This window comes from Callospermophilus lateralis, chromosome 10 (assembly GCF_048772815.1).
Source record: "Callospermophilus lateralis isolate mCalLat2 chromosome 10, mCalLat2.hap1, whole genome shotgun sequence".
NCBI classification, from domain to species: Eukaryota; Metazoa; Chordata; class Mammalia; order Rodentia; family Sciuridae; genus Callospermophilus; species Callospermophilus lateralis.
In genome coordinates this window covers 82,138,705-82,164,786 of record NC_135314.1, presented here as the reverse complement: position 1 = coordinate 82,164,786, position 26,082 = coordinate 82,138,705, and the positions used below count along the sequence as shown (strand labels likewise).

The window sequence follows — 26,082 nt, the reverse complement described above, 5'->3', positions numbered from 1 at the left end:
CATGTTACTTTGTAATAAATATGTCAAAAATGTGAAGCTACTGAACTTCAGAGCAAACATGATTCTTTCTGGGGAAAACAATAACATTTTCATTGAACAGTAACATTTTCACTGAACAATGAAAACACTGATTCAATGACAAAGAAAAATCAAGGTCAAATACATTTAGGAGAAAAACCCTACAAACATTATTTAGCATTTCTTCCATTAAGAATATTAAGTTTGGGGCCAGGGTTGTGGATCAGTGGTAGAGCGCTTGCCTAGCATGCATGAGGCACTAGGTTCAATCCCTGGCACCACATAAAAAAATAAAACAAATAAAATAAAGGTTAAAAAAAGAAAAGAAAATTTAGAAAAAAAAAGAATATTAAGTTTGGTAATTAAGAACTTGATATTAATATTTTAAAATCTCTTTTCCTATAAGGGTCTCCACTAAAGGACATAGACCAAGCATATTAACTCACTGTATACATATTTGTGAAAGAGACAGGCAATCACTCAGAACTATGGAGAAGGTTTAAAGGAATGCCCACCTAAGTGTCATAAAAAGGAGCGCAATAATCTCCACCATTTTAAATATGATAAAAGTCAGGTGTGTAAGTGCGTTTTTCAGTACTGTGATCAAACTATCTGAAAAGAACAACTTAGAATAGGAAAAATTTATTTTGGCTCACAGTTTCAAAATATTTAGTTCAGGGTCACAGATTGGGGAGTGCTGGGGAAGGGGCTGGGAAGAAAGCAAACCCTTCCACAGCATGCCTCCAATGATTTGCTTCTTCCAAGTAGGTACCTCCCTGTAGTCTATCCAGCTTGTCAATGGGTTTGATGGTTTAATACACTATGAGCTCAGAGCCCTCATGATCCAGTCATTGCCTAAAAGTCCCACCTCTGAACTCTGCTGAATTGGAGACTATTCTTTCAACAAATGAGCTTTTGTGGGACATTTCAGAGGCAAACCATTAGCAAAGAATATACAACATATTTGTCCTAAATTATGAATTCAACAAATAACAAATGCAGAACTAGATCACAAGCATTCCAGTGCTCAGACCTAGAACCCATCCATTACAATTTCTGGTTCTCAGAAAACAGGACAAAAAGTTTTATTGACTCTCCTGACAAGTGCAATATCAAAAATGAAAAACATTACACCTCTGTTCACGTTTTATTTCATCTAGGTTAATCCCAGAAGTGTTTAAATTGGCATGATAGATAATAATTTTCAAATTACATATTATTTGATTTGATTTTCATATAAATAATGAATTGAATGCTGATCTATCATCCCAATTTTCCTATTGAAAAAGTTGAAGCTGAGAAAAGTTATATGACCCAAAGTTACAGAAGTAACAAATCTTGCTGATGGAATTCACATAATGCTTCTCAACTAAAAATAGGGTTATGTGCTGATAAATCCATCACAAGTTCAAAATATGGTTAGGCTAAAAATGCATTTAATATACTTAATCTATCCAACATCACAGTGAGCAACATGGTACAATGTAGAGTATTCACTGTTTACCCTCATGATCATTTGGCTGCTTGGAGATGTGGTTTACTGCCACTGCCCAGCATCTGGAGCATCAGACCCATACTGAATATCACTAACCCAGGAAGAGATCAAAATTCAAAGTATGGTTTCCACTGAAAGTTTATTATTTCCACATCATCACAAAGTCAAAAAATCATAAGTCAGAATCTGTCTATATACCTATCCTCTTATTTCAATGTTCTTCTTTTGTGCATGGTTGGCCCTAGGTATCCATGAGGTTCCACGTCTATGGTTTCCACATCTGTGTATTCAACCAGAGCTCATTGAAAATATTTTTTTTGGTAAAAAGTTGTTATTGATATGTTCTATGTATTTAGGCTTATGATGGTAATTTCTGTGCCGAACATATAAGACTTATATTCTTTCCCTAAACAATACAGCAAAAAAATTATTTATATAGTATTACATTGTATTAGGTATTATAACTAATATAGAGATGATTTACAGTATAAAGGCTGAAGTGCAAAGGTTAAATGCAAATATTTTAGCATTTTATATCAGGGAATTGAACATCTATGAATTTTGGTATACCAAGGGTCCTGGAAACAATCCCTGTCTCTAGATACCAAGGAACAGCTATATTCAGACACTCACTCACAAGATACTTCTTAAAAGAAATTATATGGTTGTGTAGTGAATCAGACATTTGTTCTTCTTTATAAAATAAATCCATAAACCCATCCATCTAACAGTGTGGTGTTTTTGTTTGTTTGTTTGTTTGTTTTTGGTTTTAGTTTGTGTTTTTAGAGTAGAAGACAGAAACTTTTTATTACCAGTTGGGGGTCCAGATCCACCAGCTGGTGGGCTGAGGGGCAGGCTGCAAGTCTACACCTTTTGAACCCCTCCAGGAGTTTGATTACACCTTTTATAGTCCAAAACCATATTAATCATAAGTCACTGTTGCTTTGATTCAAAACCATAAACAAACATCATGAAATCTAAAATCATAAGTAGAAGAGGGAATGGGTCAAAACATCCCTAGTTGAGTAAAAGTTAAAGAATGGTTACTAACATCTAGGCAATCAATTTCTGACAGGGTACATTGTCCAAAGAAAAATGGGAACCAAATAGAGAACAATTTTACATTGTGTAAGAATTGCCATTTTATGTTGCCAAACATGCTATGCCAAGCAACTATTGATGGGTACAGAGGCAGGGCTTTCACATGGAAGAAGCAGGTATTTTTTTTTTTTAATCTAAACCTGATTTTATTTATTTATTTATTGTTTATATTTAACAGCAGAATGCATTACAATTCTTATTACACACATACAGCACAATTTTTCATATCTCTGTATACAAAGTATATTCACATCAATAAGTGTCTTCATACATGAACTTTGGATAATAATGTCCATCACATTCCACCATCATTTCTAACCCCATGTCTCCTCCCTTACCCTCCTACCTCTCTGTCCTATCTGAAGTCCACCTATTCTTCCCATACTCCCCCTCCCTACTCCACTATGAATCATCCTCCTTATATCAGAGAAAACATTTGACATTCATTTTGAGGGGGATGGCTAACTTCCCTTAGCATTATCTTCTCTAACTCCATTCATTTACCTATAAATACCATGATTTTATACTATTTTATTGCTGAGTAATATTCCATTGTGTATATATGCCACTTTTTTTTTTTTTTTTTTTTTTTTTTAGCCATTCATCTACTGAAAGGCATCTAAAATGGCTCCACAGTTTAGCTATTGTGAATTGTGGTGTTATAAACATTGATGTGGTTGTGTCCCTGTGGTATGCTGTTTTTAAGTCCTTTGAGTATAGACCAAGGAGAGGGAAGGCTGGGCAAAGTGGTGGTTCGATTCCCAATTTCCCAAGAAATCTCCACACTGCTTTTCATATTGGCTGCATCAATTTGCAGTCCTACCAGCAATTTATGAGTATACCTTTTTCCCCACATCCTTGCCAACACTTATTGTTGTTTGTCTTCATAATAGCTGCCATTCTGACTAGAGTGAGATGAAAGTTTTGATTTGCATTTCTCTAATTGCTAGAGATGATGAACATTTTTTCATATATTTGTTGATTGAGTGTATATCCTCTTCTGAGAAGTGTCTGTTCAGGTCCTTGGCCCATTTATTGATTGGGTTATTTGTTTTTTGGTGCTTAGCTTCTTGAGTTCTTTATATACCCTAGAGATTAGTGCTCCATCTGATGTGTGAGGGGTAAATAACAGTGTGCTTTCAAAGAAGTCTACTGCTCTTTGCCAGAAAAATTAAAACATGACATCATGATGACAAACTAAGAACTATAGGAATGTAGGATGAAATAAGTATATGGTTAGAAGTGCTTTACCAGCAGATTCAAAGTTCTGCCCCCAAATATCCACCATAGTGGCCTGTTTGCATGTCTAAAAAGTTTCATTCTTTATTATCATAATAATCATGACATATAATTATATGAAAGTTGTTTTTACATCATCTCCTTTTAATTCTAATCACAACTATTCTAAGTAGACCATAATTTTCTATTTTATATACAAATAGGCTAAAACTCAAGGTAGATGAGTTGATTTACCACACTCATGCAGCTGAGAACAGAAGCAAGCCAGCCTCCAAAACCTGTTTGTCCTCTTTTTGCATTACCACACTTGTTTTATTTTTTTTAGAATAAGAACTATCTGAAGAAAGTCCTTGTTACAACTCAACTGTGTTACTTGCAAAGTGTTACATTCAGATTCAAAATGCTAGGTGATAATGTTGAGTTAATAGTCTTGAGTTATGAGTCTTTCTAGAAAGGAAGTATGACTCAGTTGGATTGATTTTTTTTTCTTTAAAATTTTTTTTAAAAAAACATCTGATTAGAACATGAAAGTTTTAATCAGCTACTAATTAAAACATGTACCTTTGTCTCAAAAAGGAGGGAAAAAAACCTAATTACTTATAGTTTTTTTTTCTCATGCTACATTCAAAAATCATTCTGTAGTTATCACTTGATGACAGCTAATTCATTTCTTCAAAATACTGATTACAGCAGATGGAATAAATATGTCAACAATACAACCATTGTTCGAACATTAATTAGAATCCTTTTTTGAAATTATTTTCACAGCCTTCTGTTCCCTTCACATGGGGGTAAATCTTTGTTTTCCAAGTATAAATTGGATTGTAGTATCTCCAAAAAGTTGATTTATTGTTATTGTTTTCATTAGAGCTCCAATAGTGTTTAGTGGGCTTACTACTGTCTCACTGGCAAATTACTCACTGGTCAATTTTAGTTCCATCTCAGTCAAGGGGAAGTCCTTTCCTCAGGTTACCCCCTTCCCCACTTAGTTGTCCAAACTTGCTACCTCTGTTCAGGGAGGGTAAGATCACAGATCTGTCCCAAATAAATCAGTCAGATAGGGATGATGTGGCAGATAGAGGAGGCTCCAAGCTTTAGGATAGCTAAATTCTTCCATTCTGCACCTCTGTCTGGCAAAGATGGTTCTCCAATTCCTCTCTCCAAAAGTCCACTGCTTTTTTTAGTTCTGCCTTCTCTGTCTCTCCTGAGGCCTTTGTTATTTGGCATCCCAAGAATGAAAAACTGCCCCTGAAAGAATGTGTCCAAGAAGAGAATTTCGAGGAGTATTTGGGTTGGCAGAGTGTTTTTTCTTTGATTATACTTCACTGTTGGATGAAAATAGCTTTCACTGTACAAACAGAACCACCACATAATACATTGAGATGTAATTGTATCTCACATCTCAACTATTGAAATGGAATGTTTTCCCTAAACTTAAAACTCTAAGAAAATTAAGATTACTTTAGTTTAGAAAAAATCTTTAGTTAATAATGACAGATGTTTTGTCAGTTTTTCTGTGACTGTGACCTTAATCCTGTCTGCCTAACACATTACTACCTCTTGCTCTCATAAATCTTTTGAAAGAACTGAGCATAAATGAGCTAGTGAGAAATACTTTAAAAGAGTCAAAGATCATAAGACATAGGTCTAGGTAAGATTTAAATGTAGGAGAAGAAAAGGAGGAAACAATTTGTGAATTATAAATTGCATATATAAAGGTGAGCTTTAAAATATTTGGATTAGTGGGAGGAAGGCCTGCATTTATTTACAAGTAGAAAAGCCATTGGCAGTCATTAAAAAATGTGACCACTGACCCCCAATTCTAGAACAGAAGTAAAATGAATATCTCCCTACAACAGAATTTAATTATACCTTTAATTTATAGTACTACTTCTTAAAAGACACACACACACACACACACACACACAGAGAGAGAGAGAGAGAGAGAGAGAGAATACATCTCTATGCCATTGTCTACACCAGAATAAAATGCAGTACCTAATAGTTATCCGCTCCGCCCCCCAAAAAAAGAGAGAAATGCTTCTACATGAAAGAGAATAGGCTGCTCATTATCCAGAAAAAAAAATATATTGGCCATTTCGTTTGTTTGATTTGTTCATTCTCAGTGAATAATAAATAAAGATGCTTCCTGTAAAGGGACTCAGTTCAGAATTTGGCAAAGTATGAGAAATAAATTTTCTATAATTCTCTCTATTCTTCTCTTGACTACTAATATTTTGCAAACTGGTTATATTTTATGAGGCCACAACAAATTTCTTACATGACTGAGCAAGATATTTATGTAGTTAGTGTCTCTCCCCCCCCCCCCCTTTTTTTTTTTTTTTGTCTCCTAACCTACTGGGACATCAAAACACCATCTGATTTTGACGTAATGTACCAAAAGATTACTGCACAAGAACTATTTTGTTTTTGTTCTATTTGACCTATTTCGGGGGATGGCATCAATATTATGAGTTCACTGGCCTGTGTCTATATTTATATCTGGAAAAGCAACAGGCAAACTACCCCAGAACATTTTTTAAAGACCAACAATGAGTTGGCCTCATTCTGTAATATCCCACTTCATGCAGTCTCCCCCAGATTTCTGAAATAATCAATTCTGAAGCATGCTTAGAGGCTTAAAAGAACTCTAGGTCCTGGGCTGAGGGCTTAGTTCAGTGGTAGAATGTGTGTTTAGCATATTCAAGATCCTGAGATCTCTTCCTGAAATTAAGGAGATATATTTTTTACTTTTTAAAAATGTTTTATGTAGAGGTGAGATTGCTTAGAATAGTGGATTATTGTTCAGTAGGTGTTCATAATTCAATACAGTTTTTATAAGTCTCTCAAAATTCCTTGTTTAATAGCCAAAAAGCAATAAGACACAATCTAAGTAACAATGAAATAAAATTATAATTTTTTAGGAAAAGGAGATAAAATGGGAATCAGAGAAAAGAAAGAATATAAAACTAGCAAATAGAAAAGAAGCATTTACTAGAAATTGAGATCCACCTTAAAAAGAAGCAGCCAAAAATGAAAAACATATCTTTTTCTTTTCACAGTAAACAAAATATTTTAATAGTCACTTGTGTTCTACTTGATAGGGCATTATAGATCAAATTTTTGTGTCTCTCTGCCCCCTACAAATTCATGTGTTGTAACTCGATACCCAGTGTGGCTATAATTGGAAATAAGTATTTTAAAATAGTAATTAAGATTTAAAAGTGGGCTCAGAAAGAAAAGTAAGTTAGAGAGAAAGTGTTCATCTGCTCAGAGTTTACATAAATAATCATCAGCAGAATGTTGGTAGAAATATGGATTTTAAAGACCTATCTGGCAAGGTATGAGGCAGAAATGAGAAACAGTTATTAGAAACTGGAGTATTGTTGACAAGAACTTGGCTGAATTAAGTCCTAGTATTTTGTAGAAGGTAGAATTGTGAGTGATGAAATTAGATATTTAGTGGAGTAAATTTCTCAGCAAAGTATTGAAGGTGTGGATGGAGTCCTTCTTACTGATTAGAGAAAAGTACAAGAGGAAAGAGATGAATTTAAGAAGGAATCCCTAAGCAAGAAGGAATTGGAACTTAAAGATTTATAAAATTATCTGCTGATCTATATTGTGAAAAATGATTTGAAGAGAAACTAAGAGTGTGGCTGAACAACAATTTGATAATGAGATGAGTAATCAGCCATCTCAGCAGAAGTCAAGAATTATAGATGAGACTGTACCAGCAAAAAATGCTGCCAGCTGGGACTAAAGGAAATAGACAAAATGGAAGGGAATGAAGGATGGCCTTGAACATGCTTATTTTTCAATAAAAGGGTTGAATGTCCTTGAAGACCATTCTGAGATAGTCAGGGCTGTCACTCCCTCCACAGGCCCAAAACAAGGCTAGGTTCTCCTTGGTTTCAAAGGGTAAATTAAAGCCTGTCTGTGGTTTCAACAGTCTCTTGCTGGCCCTGAGGATACAGCTACCAGAAACCTTGAGGACACAGACCCAAATACTTGGGGGCAGTATCCCAATTCAGCAAGGCAGTCAGTCCAGATGGTAGGACCACCACCCTAATGGCTCCTGAAGGTAGAACCAATAGTCCAGCGGCCTGGAAGGAAGAGCACAGAACTAAAGAGGACAATCCTCAAAACTCAAGATATAATGAAATTAATTTTGTTAAGATTTTAGACTTGCTTGGGACCTGGGACCACTTTTTTTCCTTCAAATTTCTGCCTTTTAGAATTGGAGTTGTCCATTATATGCTTGTTCCATTTTTGCCATTTAGAAGCACATAATTCCCTAATATCACAGATTGACAACTGGAAAGGAAATATGCATCTGAATTAACTACGCCTTGAGTCAAACCATATTTGATTTAGATGATATTCAAATGACAAATTAGACTTTGGAAATCATGCTAGAATGAGTAAAATCATTTGAGCCTATTTAAGATGGAATGTTGTATTTTGCTTGCAAGAATGGATGAGTAGGGTGGGCCAGGAGCAGAATGTTACAGACTGAGTGCCTATGAGTTGAAAGTCATATAGTGAAGCCATGACCACCACTGGGGTTGTATTTGAAAATAAGACCTTTAAGGAAGTTGTTAAGGCTAAAGAGAGTCAGATAGGTGGGGGCTTGACCCCCTAGGTTTAGCCCTTAAAAGGGATAGCAGAGAGTTCTCCATGGCTCACTCACTCTCTGTTGAGTGCACACACCAAAGAAAGGCAAAAACTACACAACAAAAAGGCAACAATCTGGAAGACAGGAACAGAACCTACAGCAGAAACAAAACTGGCCAGAACTTTGATCTTGGATTTTCCAGTCCCCAAAACCATTAGGAAACAAATGTCTATGGTTTAATACACACAGTCTGCAGTATTTTATTTATTTTTTAATAGCAATCCGAACAGACTAAACACAAGACAAGGAAATCACTGACTATTTATAGCTGCTCTTTAAAAACATAGCAAGTGGTGTTTGTGGTTCATGATGGCACAGAATACTTATGTGTTCTTCCTCCAGGATCATACTAAAATTATAGTAAGAGAAAAATTTAAAAAAGGAATAATCTACCACAGTTGAGAACATAGGAAGGTCACTGTTCAATAAATAATTTCAGTAAATTCTCCAGAGTGGAAGCTAATAAAAACTGTTGTGGAATAAATAAAGGAGAAGTAGACTTGAGCCAATATACACACTCAATATTACACTGATCTTGGAAAGCATCAGAAACTAAAACAACAATAGCAAGAGAGTGAGAGAAAAGCAAGCAGAAGCATCTCATTTCAAATTCCATCAGTGACACAGACAGCACTGGTTTCCCAGTATACATGAACAAGTACACACAGAGTGGGTCAAATGTACATTAGTTATATAAATAAATCAACAAGTAAATATATATAAAGCTACCTGCTCTCTCATTTAGATGAAGGATTGGCAAGAAATAAGATCAAAATATACTATAGCAGAAGTCCATACCTCCCACCTAATAAATAACTGAATAAATAACCAAAATCACCAGATTTATGAAAGAAAAAAATTAAAACCTTCCAATAGCATAAACTAGAAAGACCAGAACATTGACTTGAGAACATATATTTCAGAGAAGTGAACTTAAAAGAACTTTAAAATTAACCTAATGAATAGCCTCATAATTACTTAAGAATATAGTGCATTTATGACAGAAGAGAAAACTTAGGCAAATTACAATATAATTGTCAATATGGAAATGTTGAAAGAAAAACTGAAAAAATCTCCTGACACCTAGAGTAAAATTTCAAAGAGAAAACAAAGGCAAATTCATACTGGATCAATCCTGAAGGAGTTCTAGAAAGTGAATATGGAGGCAGGAAATTACTAGAGCTCATGAGAAATACTATGCTTCAGATAAAGTGGACCTACTAAGTGTCAAACCAAATGAGTACATAGAAAGCAAATCTATATATGAAATGATTTTAAAACATATTGTACCAGAAATGTCCTAGAATCAACTGATATTAAGAATAAGCATCAAAGTCAAATGTAGAGGCACACTTCTGTAATCTCAGCTACTTCAGAAGATAAGGCAGGAAAATTGAGAGCTCAGACCAGTGTACTCAACATAAGGAGACACTTCCACTCAAAAAACAACAAAAAATAAAACAAAACAACAAGCATCAGATCAATTTTATAACTCCATTCAGAGTAACAAAGTAGTTGGTATCTTACTCTTTTCTTCTATTTCCATATGAAGCAATGATTTTCATTTTCAAAATAATAATAGCCAAATGTAACCAGATATTTGCATAGTTAATAATAGATAAAAGACAAATAAGAATTGACCCTAAATGAAATAGAGATTATTGAAGATAACTTCTGAAAATATGTAATATCCTACATAAATCTGAGAGAATCTGGCATCCATGAAACAAATTTAGACTGCACTGAAAATAGAAACACTGGAAAGCTAAAATATGATTCTAAACTAAAATGTTATTTTGAAACAAAGAAGGCAATAGATGGATTGAAACAGAAAGGACCATACTAAATATCAATTTAGTGACATGGAAGATAAGCCAACAAAATCTTCCATGTAGAAAATGATAAGTAAGTGGAATATTTAAAAGAAATGATGAGGCACAGTAAAAAGACACAAAAACATTATAATAGAAATTCCAAATATAGAGTAATAGAGGAAAAATAATTTTAAATAATGAATAGGGATGGGGATGTAGCTCAGTGGTACAGCAGTTACCTTGCATACTTGAGTCCAGGGATTCAATTCCAAGCAACACAATAATAAATATACAAACAAACATTCATAATAATTTAAAAATTCCTAATCAGTAGTAAGATATAAGGCTCAAAAACATAAGAAAAATGAGGCAGAAAAGAGCTATAGATAGACACTTCTTAATAACATTTTAAAACTCCAAAAACAGAGAAAATATTCTACAATCTTACACAGGAGGAAAAAATATTTTACATACTGTTAAATGAGATGAGGTTTAAGAAAAGAGGATGAGTAAAATTATTTACCTGTCACATTGGGAAGTCAACTGATGTCTAAAGTTACTAAATAAAAAAAAAGAAAAAATTTGGAAAGAGGACCCCATTTGAAATCAATAATACTGTGATGCTGATTAAAGCCCAGCTTCAAATTTAACTTCAGTTATATTTAAATTTCTAAGAGTAAAATAATTATAGTAACAAAAACTTGATAAAGATAGTATAGAAAAGGAAATATAGAAGCTGATCTGGTATAGGAGTTCAAAGAGAAAATCTTAAATGAAATGTATAATACTTTAATATGAAAATATTTCAAAAAATATAACATGACCAAGTACCTGTTATTTTAGAAATATAAGAATAATGATTACACCATCAAGTTAGTTGTCCAAAGCTATTAGGAAAAACAAATTCTGATTTAAGAAAAATTAATTAAAAAATAAAGCATTAGGAATCAAGAAAGAGTAGGAAATATTCCTTAACTTGACAAAGAGCATACAGCAGACGCCAACAGTGAAAACAACATTAGCTAATAAAACACTAATAGACACATTAAACTCAGCATCAAGACAAAGAGGCATAAAGACATCACTGCTCCTCACTAATCTAAATTCCCAGGTAATCAATAACTGAAGAAAAAATGCTGTAAAAATATTGTACAGGGATACACACTACAACACGGATGATAATTGAAAATTTTGGCAAAGTAAAAGAAGCCAGACACAATGACAATTATTATATGATTCCACTTATATGAGGTACCTAGAATAGTTAAAACCAGAGTACAACAGTGGTTTCCAACATTTGTGGAAGTGAACTTTTTGAGAGTTACAGTGTAATGCAAAGTTACTATACAATGGGGTCAGTTTGGGAAGATGAAAATTTCTACAGATGGATGATGGTGCACAACAATGTGAATTACTTAATGGCACTCAACTTTACATTTAAAATGGTTAAAATAATAAATTCTCTTCTGTATATTTTAACACAAAATAATTATAGGCAAAGACAAAGTGCTTATGTGGAGATGAAAGTTAATTTACTAATAAAATATAAGAGAATCTTGTAGAAATTCATTAGTGCAAACAAGAAAGTATGGGAAAAGACAAAGATAAATTTTTTAAAAATAGTTTTGCTATTACCAGAAAAAAAGAAAAAACTTCTTAAAGTTGTGTTTTGTGACTTCAAACACCTCTGTTTCCTTTGGGGTCATTTTTTTTTGTATCTTTCATGCAAATATCTGGTAATCTTTGTGACTCATAGCTTTCATATACCAGTCATAAAATATAAAGTGGGGGAGCATCACTGCAGAGATATTATCAAGAAATGCTTAGTAACCAGTAGTAACTCCATATCACTTACAATCACAAAAATGGGAAGTTATACTCCATGTATGTATGATATGTCAAAATATATTCTACTGTCATATATAACTAAAAAAACAAATAAAAAATTTAAACAAAAAGAAAAAAAACAGTAAGTCATACTCAAGATCAAATGGTAAAAAAAATTACTGAAACACATAAAAAAAATTATAATATGTCTCACTCATATCATGATCCTGGACAGGAAAGCCCAATACTTTAAAAATGTAATTTGTCCCAAATTAGCCTATAATTTAAATTTTTTTTGGATTTTTAAAAAAATGACAGCAGAATGCATTACAATTCTTATTACACATATACAGGACAATTTTTCATATCTCTGGTTGTATATAAATTATGTTCACACCAATTCATGTCCTCATACATGTACTTTGGATAATGATGTCCATCACATTCCACCATCCTTGCTAACCCCCTGCCCCCACTCTTCCCCTCTCACTCCTCTGCCCTATCTAGAGTTCATCTATTCCTTTCATGTTTCCCTTCCCTAACCCACTATGAATCAGCCTCCTTATATCAGAGAAAACATTTGGCATTTGTTTTTTTTGGAATTGGCTAACTTCACTTAGCATTTTCTTCTCCAGCATCATCCATTTACCTGCAAATGCCATGATTTTATTCTCTTTTATTGCTGAGTAAGATTCTATTGTGTATATATGCCACATTTTTTTTTTTTTAGCCATTCATCTACTGAAGGGCATCTAGGTTGGTTCCACAGTTTAGCTATTGTGAATTGTGCTGCTATAAACATTGATGTGGCTGTGTTCCTGTAATATACTGATTTTAAGTCCTTTGAGTATAGACCAAGGAGAGGGATAGCTGGGCCAAATGATGGTTTCATTCCCAGTTTTCCAAGAAATCTCCATACTGCTTTCCATATTGGCTGCATCAATTTGCAGTCCCACCAGCAATGTATGAGTGTACCTTTTCCCCCACATCCTCGCCAACATTTATTGTTGTTTGTATGCATAATAGCTGTCATTCTGACTGGAAAGAGATGAAATCTTAAGAGTAATTTTGATTTGCATTTCTCTAATTGCTAGAGATGATGAATATTTTTTCATATATTTGTTGATTGATTGTATATCCTCTTCTAAGAAGTGTCTGTTCAGGTCCTTGGCCCATTTATTGATTGGGTTATTTGTTTTTTGGGTGCTTAGCTTCTTGAGTTCTTTATATACCCTAGAGATTAGTGCTCTATCTGATGTGTGAGGGGTAAAAATTTGCTCCCAAGATGTAGGCTCTCTATTTACCTCACAGATTGTTTCTTTTGCTGAGAAGAATCTTTTAATTTTGAATTTATTCCATTAATTGATTCTTGGTTTTAATTCTTGCGCTATAGGAGTCTTATTAAGGAAGTTGGGGCCTTATCTCACATGATAAAGATTAGGGCCTACTTTTTCTTCTATTAGACTCAGAGTCTCTGGTTTAATTCCTAGGTCTTTGATCCACTTTGAGTTTTGTGCATGGAGAGAGATAGGGGTTTAATTTCATTTTGTTGCATATGGATTTCCAGTTTTCCCAGCACCATTTGTTGAAGAGGCTATCTTTTCTCCAATGCATGTTTTTGGCACCTTTGTCTAATATAAGATAATTGTAATTTTGTGGGTTAGTATCTGTGTCCTCTATTCTGTACCATTGGTCTACCAGTCTGTTTTGGTGCCAATACCATGCTGTTTTTGTTACTATTGCTCTGTAGTATAGTTTAAGGTCTGGTATAGTGATGCTACCTAGTGATGCTTTACTCTTCCTGCTAAGAATTGTTTTAGCTATTCTGGGTCTCTTATTTTTCCAGATGAGTTTCATGATTGCTTTTCTATTTCTATGAGGAATGTCATTGGGATTTTGATTGGACTTGCATTAAATCTGTATAGTGCTTTTGGTTGTATAGTCATTTTGATAATATTAATTCTGCCTATCCAAAAGCAAGGTAGATCTTTCCATCTTCTAAGGTCTTCTTTGATTTCTTTCTTTAGGGTTCTGTAGTTTTCATTGTATAGATCTTTCACTTCTTTTGTTGATTGCCAAGTTTTTTTTATTTTTATTTTTTGAAGCTATTATAAATGGGGTAGTTTTCCTCATTTCCCTTTCAGAGGATTTGTCACAGATATACAGAAATGCCTTTGATTTATGGGTATTGGTTTTATATCCTGCTACTTTGCTGAATTCATTTACTAGTTGTAGAAGTTTTCTGGTGGAGCTTTTTGGGTCTTCTAGATATAGAATCATATTGTCAGCAAATAGTGCTAATAGCCTATAATTTTTATATAATTGCACTAAAACCCCTAATTACTATTGTAGAATTTTATAAATTATTTTTTTTCCTTTTTTTATTGATTGTTCAAAATGTTACAAATCTCTTGACATATCATATTTCATACATTAGATTCAAGTGGATTATGAACTCCCATTTTTACCCCAAATATAGATTGCAGAATCACATTATAAATTATTTATAAAGTCCATTTGGAAGAATAAACAAAAATAATATACAGAAGAAAGAAAATAAGTAGAAATTATATTTAAACATAAAAACTGCATTTTAGTTCTCTAATTTTTCTTTCTTTATGACAGTGTATTTTTTATGGATGCCAGATCTGCTCAGATTTATTTATGATATTCTTGTAAACTTCTTAAAGTTTTCTTTTGTGACTTCAAACACCTCTGCTTCCTTTGGGGTCAAATGTTTTTGTATCTTTCATGCAAATATCTGGTAATCTTTGGCTGCGACTCACAGCTTTCATATATTAAAAAGAAAGCCAGAGACATGAAAACATTGCAAGTACAGCACAGTAACAGAATGATTTTCAAAAGGCTCCAGTATTCTCAATGACCAGTGTCTCTAAATTGAACCCACTAAATTGACTGATGTCCTTAAATTCTAGTGAGTGCTAAGGCCAAGAATTATGACAACCAATATTAAAGTTGAGCAGACAACTATATTATGCAGTTCCATGCAGACTGCAGCAGGAACATATTTGGATATTGCAGTCACACTTGAAACCTGGCCAATTAGCTACACAGGTTCACTCCTATTATTTCTTGTGAACTGGCAATCAGTGCAACCTATTTATATAAAATTGAATATTTTGTACTTCACTTACCACATATGGCAAAGTTTTACTCTTATATATTATTGAAATAGAAGAGCCAATGCTTTGCATCATACTAAAGTCCAAATTAGAAACAAAGAATAGGAAAGCAGTTTCAGCTCATAAATAGTAAAAATATTTGTTTGTCCATCCCAAAACACAATCTATACCTGTAAAAATCAAGGGGTAAGTAGAAAAAAAGATTCAAACTTTATAAAAAATGTTTAATATTTTAACACATAGACGACTTAAAAATACACATACAAAAAAAAATCCCTACTAGAAAAACAGACCAAAATCACTTGTAGATATTTCTTACAACAAAATATAATACTAATAAGCACATGAAACACAATGAAATACAAACATTATTAGAATTCCTTCAAACCTCCCCAGACAGTGGATAGACATAAAGTTACATTAACATCTGTAGCTGAATTTCAGTCTTCTGACTCTCCCTTACTTTGTGATTCAGAAACTCTAGTCTTGCCAAGGTTTTCTTAAGCATTTCTGAGAAGTCTCATGTCCAGCTAAGACATCTACTCATCCCAGTCCCCTAAAAGGTCATCCCCTCTTTTATTACTACTGCATTGATAAAAAAGACTTTCTTTGAAGTTAATGTCCAATGTTGACAAGGATGACAGGAGCTAGGCCTCCTCAAAATCTATTTTTAAAAGCAGATTTCCAGAGGGATAATTAATAATATACACCTAAGACTTTCAAAAATAACACTATTTAGATATTCAGTTGACATTTCTGCTTCTAGGAAATTAATTAATGAAAATACATATATACAAATGAATATATATGGATATGTTCATCACCATGATATAAGCAAAACACTGGAATTAATATATTTAACTAATTATAATATATTTAATTAATATATATTTAATAATATATTTAACTAATATTTAATTAATATATTTAACTAATTAAATATATTATGATGAACACACATAATGGAAAATTATTAAAATTATTTAAATCCTGACAGCTTTTAGTCTATTGATACAATAAGCATTATTGAAAATGTAATATATCAGGTTACAAATAATGTGTAAAGCAGAATTCCATTCCTGTACTAATATATTTTACTCTGTAATGTATATATGCAGACCAAGAAGCTTAGCAGAACAGAAAGCAAAATTGTGTATTGGTCTCTGATTATTGATAATACAAAATGATTTTTTAAAAATGCATAATTGTATTTTCAAATTAGATTGCATAATGTGAGGAAATTAGTGGGATAGAGCTAGTAGTTTAAAACAGTGAAAGATGTTCAATGACCCCAGAATAGCTAAATGAAATTCTGGGTTAATAATAATATTCTACATAAATATATATGTGTGTGTATATGCATGTACGCGTGTATGTGTGTGTGTGTGTGTGTGTGTGTGTGTGTGTGTGTGTGTTTCCCTCCTCTGACCCCCATAGTACTAGAGATTGAACCCAAGAGTGTTCTACCACTTAGCTACATTCCCAGGCCATTTTAATTTCAATTTTGAAAAGGTTTTGCTAAGTTGCAGAGGCTCCTCTCATACTTGCAATTCTCCCTCCTCTGCTTCCCAAGAATCTGGAATTATAGGTGTGTGCCCTGGTGTCTGGCTATATGTATATTTCAAAACAGATATAAAGGTAATTTCATTTATTCTCACCGTAAAAAATGATAAGTATTTGAGGATATATTAATTACCCTAATTTGATCAATTCACTATATATGTATCAAAATACCATACTACTCTGTAAATATATATAACTATTTATAAATTAAAAATAAACTCCAGAAAACGCTAATATTTAAGGGAAAGTAAAGATCATTAAAACAAAAGCAGGTCAGGCATGTTGGCACACGACTTAGGCTGAGGCAGGAGGATCTCCAGTTCAAAGCCAGTGTCAGCAACTTAACAAGGCCCCAAGCAACTTAGCGAGACCCTGTCTCAACTTAGAAAGATCCTGTCTCAAAATTATGTGTGTGTGTGTGTGTGTGTGTGTGTGTGTGTGTGTGTATATATATATATATAGAGAGAGAGAGAGAGAGAGAGATTGGGATGTGGCTCAGTGGTTAAGCAGTCGTGGGTTTAATCCCTGGTGCAATAAATAAATAAACAAAAGAAATAAAAAATAAAAGAAAGAAAAAAGTAAAAAGAAAATGAAGACATTTGTAGATATAAAAGGAAGTGAATTTCAAAAAGAAAATAGAACTTTAACATTCTTAATTACTAATCCAGTTGGAGAGTGAGAGGAGGGGTAATAGAGACCTCCAGAATAATTTATTTCTTCCTAAATTCAAATGGGAATAAGCTGAGAAAGACAGAATAATAACTTCAGAGAAAGGCAGGGTAAAGGAAACATTTTCCGATAGCTAGGGAGGTATATCCCAGAATAGCTGTGAAGCTCATTGAGAAAATGTCAAATGTGCCATTTTGAAAATAGAAAATATCACATAATGCAGAAAGTCACAATTCATTGTGTTCATGAAAATTTAAAGTCATTGTTCTTGAACGTAGCTTTTTAAAGTCCATTTCAAAAAACATACAAGATGACTAAGAAGAAACACACTGATGGACTAGAACTAGTGATAGCTAGTTCCTATTGCTTTACTCATCTGTAGAAAGGCTTAGCATCTATTCTATAATTGTATTACATTACTTCCCTTTAAGCCTGAAGAATCCAATCTCTATATTTAGAACAGTGTAATAAACATACCAAGGCGGGGATATTCCTCCACAATAGAGTTAATATGCTTAACCTATTATATTTAGAAAAATCAAAAAGTAAAGAAGGTATAAAAGCCTCTAAACCCACCTTCAAAATAGACCCATTACTAATATGCTGTTTCCTTCTAATCTTTTTTCAGAATATTGGTGTTGTTTATTCTTGAATTATTCAAGGATTCTTGCTCAACCCCCCAAAATTATTATAATTTTTTCTCATATGTATTTCCCAGACTCATGTAGCATAAAACCTAATAAAACAAATATTTAGGTAAAAGGATATGCAGCATTGAATAGAACAAGTCAAGGCATATTAGGCTTTTTTCCCCTTCATCATCAAGATTTGTTTTTCTTTTAGCATTAACAAATTCTACCCAAGCAAATCTTACTAATGCAAAGATAATTTGAATTTTCCTAATGTCCAGACAAGTGTAATCCTGCCCTTTCTGATTCATTGAATGATGACACGAAACCAAATCCCACATGTGATAAACATTTTAATGTCTCCCAATACCTCTGCATTATTTCTAGCTCAGATTCTTCATGGTTGGTTTTGTGTGTTTGCTTTTGCTAAACTTTTCATCTCATTTGCATCTTTTGGATCTCTCCTCTTATTGATCTTAGTCAACTTAGATGTGGAAACTGATCCCTTTTAAAGAACTGATTGGAGGCAGAGGGAGGGGAGGTGGTGAGAAGATCTGCAGTTATTTACATTCAAGCAAGGTTTTCAACTTAAGGTGGAACTTCAAAATGCCAGATCTTCTCTGCTTCCCTTCTAGTCATAGGCTGCCATGTTGCTCAGCTTCTTTTCTCCTTTCTCTAACATCACCCCTTCTCTCTCCTTGATAGCCCTCTACTATGGTTTAAATAGGGTAGTGTCCCCCAAAGGTCCATATGTTAAAGGCTTAGTCCCCCAGTAGTACTACTGAGAAATGCTATGGATATTTAGGAGATGGGGGTGTTCTGAGATTTCCTCTGGGTACTGGGCACATACCTGCAATGAAACTGTGGGTCCGTGGTCCATTCACTCTCTTCTGCTTCCTGAATAATGAAGTAAGCAGTCTGCTATGTGCTACTGCTACAATGTGCTAACCTTACTAGAGATTCAAAACAATAGGGTCACTTGAACTTGGACTGGAAGCTCCAAATCTATGAACCCCAATAAAACTTTTATCTATATAAATTAATTGCCACAGATATTTCATCATAGTAATGGAAAGTTAACCAACACCTTCCACTGCCAACCCTCTAACGTTCTGTTCATTTCTTAATACAGATCATTTCTCTATCTTCCCTGCTATCTCCTTATAAATTGGAATGTCTTCATATTTAAATGTGCATAGAAATTATCTGACAATTTTATTAAATCCTGTATTCCGTGTCAATACATCTGGGGTGGGTCCAGAGGTACTTCATTTCTAAGATGTTCTAAGGTAAAGCAGTCCATGAGCCACACTTTAACAACAGAGTTATGACCATTTTTCAGGACTTCACTTTCCAAATCTAAAGGTGTTTTTCCATGTATTTGTTTATAAGTTAATAATTGTTGTTATCACAGAAATACTTTCAATATCAGCTATTCCCATTTATTTTTCATTCTGCTATATTAAAGTCCAACTCAGTGTAATAAAATGGATTCTGCAGCTGGTGTGTTGGTAAGCATAGTTAATTATGCTATCACAAATCTTATTCAGATCATTAAATATATCAACAAAAGTTAAATATGCAATGAGTATTTATACTCCCTTAGAGGAAGAAACAATTTTAACTTTAGAGGAGACAGAGGCAAATGCTAACAAACCATTCCAAGTGTTTCCTTGGGGTAGAATGATTTGAGCAAAAAACACAAGTGAGTTTTGCTATTTCCAAACAAGGCAGTTAAGTATATCTCCTCCATTGTTCTCTTTATTGCAGGGGCACTGCATGCCATGTGTACCATATTGTATAACTAAGATGGAAAACATGTTGGACTTACACTATTAACAAATATATTCTAATTGTTATGGTTTAAATATAAGGTGTCCCCCAAAAGCTTATCTGTGAGACAATGCAAGAAAGTTTAGAGGTGAAATGATTAGGTTATAGAAGTCTAAACCTAATGAGTGCATTAATCCCCTGATAGAAATTAACTGGGTGATAACTGCAGGCAGGTAGGGTGTGGCTAAAGGAGGTGGCTAATTAGGGGTATATATTTTGTCCCTGGTGATCACAGCTCTCCCTCTCTTTTTTCTTGTTGCCTTCATGTGCCATCCCCTTTCCACCATGATGTTCTGCCTCACCTCTGGCCCAGAGCAATAAAGCTGGCCTTCTCTAGACTGAGACCTCTGAAATCGTAAGCCCCCAGAAAGCTTTTATTCCTCTAAAATTGTTCCTGTCAGGTCTTTTGGTCATAGCAGCAAAAAAGCTGACTGAAACACTAATATTGCTAAATCACTGAGATATGAAAATTTGGAGATTAAGTTGGAGTTTGGGGAATTAAAATATTATTATTCCATAGTCTATTTTATCCTAACTAGTACAAGATTATGAAAAAATAAACTAACAGAGATTATTCAATAATGTATTAATCTGCTTTTTTGTTAATTCTAAAAAATCAAAGGACTCCAATAAAAGCAATAAAAGAGTACTTCACATTTATCCTTTGTATAAAATTAAAGCAAAAGAGTATGAAAAGTAAAACCATGCCAAATAATATTTTAAATACTAGAGAATAATAACTGAGAAAATGACAATTTTCTAAATAATTTTTAATATAAATGGGGGAATGATTCTAGAAAGCTCCAATCATTATTTTTAAAATAATGGACAAAATCTTGTGAAGTATTCTAAAGTTTGAGTGGACTTTGGACAGACCACCTGAGAAAGCTAGGGTGTGATGAAAAAAAAAGAAAAGTCATCTAAACAGAAGAACCAGAATGTGAAAAAAAAAAAAAAATAGGAAGAATAACTCTTTTTGAGAAGAAGGGCAGGTTATATAGAAAGAGGTAAGAATAGATGCCTCTAGATCATGAGCCTTGTATACCAAGTTCAAATTTGAAAAATACAGGTAAGAGACAAGAAGCAGCAGCAAACACTTTCCTACTGAGCTTATCTAAGCAAATTGCCATGTTATAGAGAGGTTCACAAGATGGAAATGGTAGAAAAGTCAGAGAGCTAAGGGCCTCAGTCCTGTAGCTGAAAGAAACTGAACTCTAGGTTGGAAGAGAACTAACTCCAAGCTTCAGAAGAGATCTCAGCAAGGGATGACCCTTTGACTTTAGTCTTGTGACCCTAAGTAGTCTCTCTGAACTTGTGCCTGGACTTTCTGTCCTTCAAAACTATGAGATACACTCTGTTACTTTAGGTTGCTAAATTTGTGCTAATCTGTCACACAATAATAGAAAAACTTTTTAAAAGGCAAAAACCATGATTTTGAATCAGGACTAATGTATTAATATCATTACTCTCATTCCATGTGCAAACTAAGGCTGCCAGCTTCAGTTCTAACAATTGGCTTGATTGGCTAATGCCATCCTAGACCAAACTTTGGCACACAACAAATAACACTGAAAAGCCAGACATTCCTTGGTGTAATGGAACAGAAAGAATTCACAAAGACGAAGAGAAAAAAATTCTGGCTTGAATCTTTCATGTGGTTTCTATCATTTCACTCTCCACCCATCCATCTGATCTCTGAATATATAAGGAAAATAGTTTCATAATTATGATGAAAAATTGATTATTGGGGAATCAGTTATTGGGAACTCAGTCATTCATTGTCCTTTGGGACACAACATTATCTTCCAAAATGTGGTTAAAAAAAAAAAAGTGGTATATTTTCTGTGCCAGCAATCAATAATACATAGTGTTTATTTGTGTGTGTGTGGGAGAGGGTTACTGAGGACCACCCAGGGGTGGTCTACCACTGAGCTACATCTAACCCTCTTTATTTTGAGACATGGTCTTGCTAAATTGCCTAGGTTGCCCTAGAACTTGCAAACCTCCTATCTCAGCTCACTGATTAGCTGGGATTACAATTGTGTTCGACTAAGCCCAGCTTGTGCTGTTTTTTGAACCAAAATGCACAGGTCAGGAATGAACAAAAACAGGAATGAAGTGCTTATCATAATTTGACATTTAGTGATTATTATGGTTGAACTATATTCTCTAAAAAGACACAGAAGTCTTAATTCACTCAATACTAGCGAATTTGTGACCTTATTTGAAATAGTGTCTTGGCAGGTAATAAATTCAACTTAAAATCATTAAAGTAGACTCTAATCTGATGTAAGCAGTGTCCTTACCAAACAAGGAAATTTGGACATAGAGAAAGATATGTACAGAGGAAAGATAATTTTAAAAAATTGGGAGTATGCACATAATGCAATCAGACACTAGGAGAAAGGCATGGAAAAAAATGCTCCCTCATACATTGCAGAAAGAATCAATACTGCTGATGCCTTCAACTCAGACTTCAAATCTCCAGAATCATGAGAGCACAAATTTCTGTTATTTAAGCCATCCAATGTGTGGTGCTTTGTTATGGCATGCTAGGAAAGTAATACAGTCACTTCGTCTCAGTTTTTTGCATTCTTTTCTCATCATCTGGGTTCTCCAGAACCAAGAAGGAATGCATTCTCTATGGGACTTAATATACTTCCACTGAGGTTAGAAGCTGAGACTGTTATATAGCCATTTGAAGTTCTTTACAACTCTTGGGGGAAAAAAACAAAAGTATTATGCTGAAATGTCAATAATAATATGACAATAATCAATACAAAAGAGTATTATTGCCACATATAAACCAGGGTTAGAAAGAGTACAACTCCTCCAGAATAACTCTTATTCACAATAGAAATGGTGAAAGAGGCAATGCGTATACCATCCCCAGGGAGGAACAACAAGGGCTCAGGTTCTTCTTGAATAAGGGTGTGGTTAATCTCATTGACAAGAAACAAAAATGAGGAGTTTTCTGAGGACAAGAGAGATAGGAGGGTTAGGAATGTAGCTCAATGGTAAAGTGTTCACTAGCATGCATAAGGCCCTGAGTTTAATCCTCCAGAACTACTCAGGGAGGGATGGGAGTTAGAAAATGAACAGCGATGGAATTACTACCAAGATCTAGCTTATAACCAAAAGAGAGATGATTAAGTACTAAAGCCACTACCTGTATTCCCTTTCTTGTCTTTTATTTTGGAAGGAGCACATATAAGATGCACTGGTACACTAAAATATCATTTCATCCATGAAGTACAGAACAAAACCAGTGGAAATATGGCCATCACCTATTGATAGTAAATTAGGAAATGGTAACCTCAGGTCCTCCTTGCTGAATGTGGCAACTGGAACCTATTGAAGAGGGGTTCTTTCTGATATATAATAGTTACTTGAATTATGTTACAGAAATATTTTCAAATGGTATTTGTGGAAAGAAGTGTGTATATTATGAGTCAATAATTAGAACGTGTAGACTTTTCTTGTATCTGTTTTCTTCCAAGAATGCATTCCTTTGTGGCAATTGTCCTTCTGGTACTTCATGTGATTCTAGTAAGCTGTTAATCACAAGATTTCAGAGCCAAAAGCAAAGATAAGTCAAAATGATCAGGCCTTCTAGGAGTCATGAACAGAGACACAGAGGACTAGAAGGCAGGTAGCATGGAGTCATATGATGGCAGTTCCTAAAGTACAATATGTGAGTTCATACTATATAGATCACCTAAATGCAAGTCTCTGGCTTTCCTAGGTCTGGTTGTCCATTATGCCACTCGATAGATTTTATTTTATTTATTTTTTGGTACGAGGGATTGAACTCAGGGGCACTTAACCACTGAGCCACATCCACAGCCCCTTTTAAAAATATTTTATTTAGAGACAAGATCTCCCTGTGTTGCTTTGGGCCTTGCTAAGTTGCTGAGGCTGGCTTTGAACAAATGACCCTCCTGCCTTAGCCTCCCAAGCCACTAGGATTACAGGCATGTGCCACTGCACCTGGCACTCAACAGACTTCTAATAAATCCACTTAACTCTTCCTTTATTCCTTCCTTCTTTCCTTCTTTCTGATGGCAAGAATAGTGTTGTTGCTCATAGGTAATAAATGCTGATCTCTGTATTATTAGGTTTCTTATAATATTTTGAAGATTTAAATCATTTAAACAGATCATTTAAGCTACAAAAAGAATACTAAAGTTGGTGGACAGTGTGTATTATAGAAAACATTACTAAGTTTCCTAGTATAGGATGGTAAGAAAATATGGCATAGAGTTTATTGTTCTTATTGCTATATCAGAAGCTGTCCTCAAATTTTACTGTACAAACCCTAACTGTAACATAACCTTGATAAAATCTCTCCAGCAATGCAATATTTTGGACTTTGAAATAAAGAGAATTTAAGAAAAGATAAGGAATAACTAAAGGGACAATTATAGAAGAAGAGAACACAAAAGGAGAAGGAAAATATGTCCAGTGTAGACTGCAACCACCCAAAAGTGGAAGTCTAGATAAGGCCAAATTAGCCTAGCCAAAATAGATATCCTCTTCCTCCTATTTCCCTGTATCACAAGTCCTTAGAGAGAAAAAAATAAAATATGTAGACAGTATGTATTTTAAATACATAGATTCTCCTCTCACATAAAAATATATCATCTAAATATATATATATATATATATATATATACACACACACACACACACACACATATCTATAATATCTGAAAAATCAATTAACATCTCTGAGTAATTTATTATTAAAATGAGCTTGAACTACGTGATTTATATCAATTTTCTCAAAAATATACCTGTAATTTGTTAACTTTTCCTTAAGTAGCAACTACATTTCTAAGGGTGATACTTGAATTATAAATATCAGAGTTAAAATCATATCTCAAAATTTAAATCTTTGGGTGGTAAAGGACAGGGGACACAGCTCAGTGATAGAGTACTTGCTTAGCATGGGCAAAGCCCAGAGTTAAATTCCCAGCACCACAAACAAACAAAAAACAGAAACAAAAATCCCTGTATCTGTTTCCTTATCAGTAAACCAGATATGGTTTTAATTCAATTGAGCAACCACAATTTCTAATGACCATTATAGGGCCAATTATTCCTTATGTGATATATTTGTGGAATTAATTTACCTAGTTTTTCAGTGTCTGTGTACAAGTGTTATTGTCCATACATGGATATATAATATATACACATATATAATTTTTACTTCTGCCTAGATTCAGTCAAAATTTAACAATCTCTACAAAAATAAAGGACCTAGCAAATTCCTGTGATGATAAGCAGAAGTGTGGCAAGCCACTTTTGCCTTTCTCTTCTCTAAAACACTGGTCTTCAGCAAATATTTGGTTGTCCTAATGAACCATATAGATGAGGTTGTGCACACAGTCACATACAGCCATAACTAATTATAGGAGTTTGATTGTTGAAGTTTTGCAGTTGTAGCTCTTTAATATAATATCAACAAGTAATGTTTTAGCCTTTAAATTAGAATTTTAAAAATACATAATTCATCCTTATGATTAATTAATAAAAACAAGTGTAATTTTAGTAATATTCTAATAAATGACCATCTTTGAAAAGTTTACTTTGGAGCTGTAGGTACCCTAAATGTTATTTTTAAGTCAGAGTTACTTCTCTTGTGCCAATTCCTGAGAATAAAAAAGCACAAGAAAGCACTTTAAATCGTGAATGTACTTAAACTTTAGAAAATAAATTAGCTGACAAATAAAATGTACCAAAAGCCTTGATACTCTTTATTCATTTTTCAGAGCATACTCAATACACTGCCTTGAACCTGGGTATGGGAACATAAGGAACTGTATATACAAAGATAAAGTGCAAGGAATTCACGCCACCACCTCAGATCCGTGGCACACACTGTCAGAAATCCTGAGTACAAAATGACCTGAGAAATGTAATATTTAACAGTCTCTTTTATTTCCAGATTAGAAAAAGACATCTTCCCATTGCTATGCAAAACCTCGGTTTTCCTGAAACAGTTCATTTGTCAATGCAGGACAAGCTCAAAGTCCAGAAGTTGCAAAAGGATAGTTTCACTAGGGGTGGGGAG

The 26,082-nt window shown here is 33.9% G+C and overlaps 1 protein-coding gene across 2 annotated transcripts in view; it reads right to left on the bottom strand.

Moving 5' to 3' along the window:
* Pros1 (protein S) overlaps positions 1–26,082 on the bottom strand; it is a 105,668-nt gene that overhangs the window by 78,998 nt on the left and 588 nt on the right. The window lies entirely within an intron of this gene.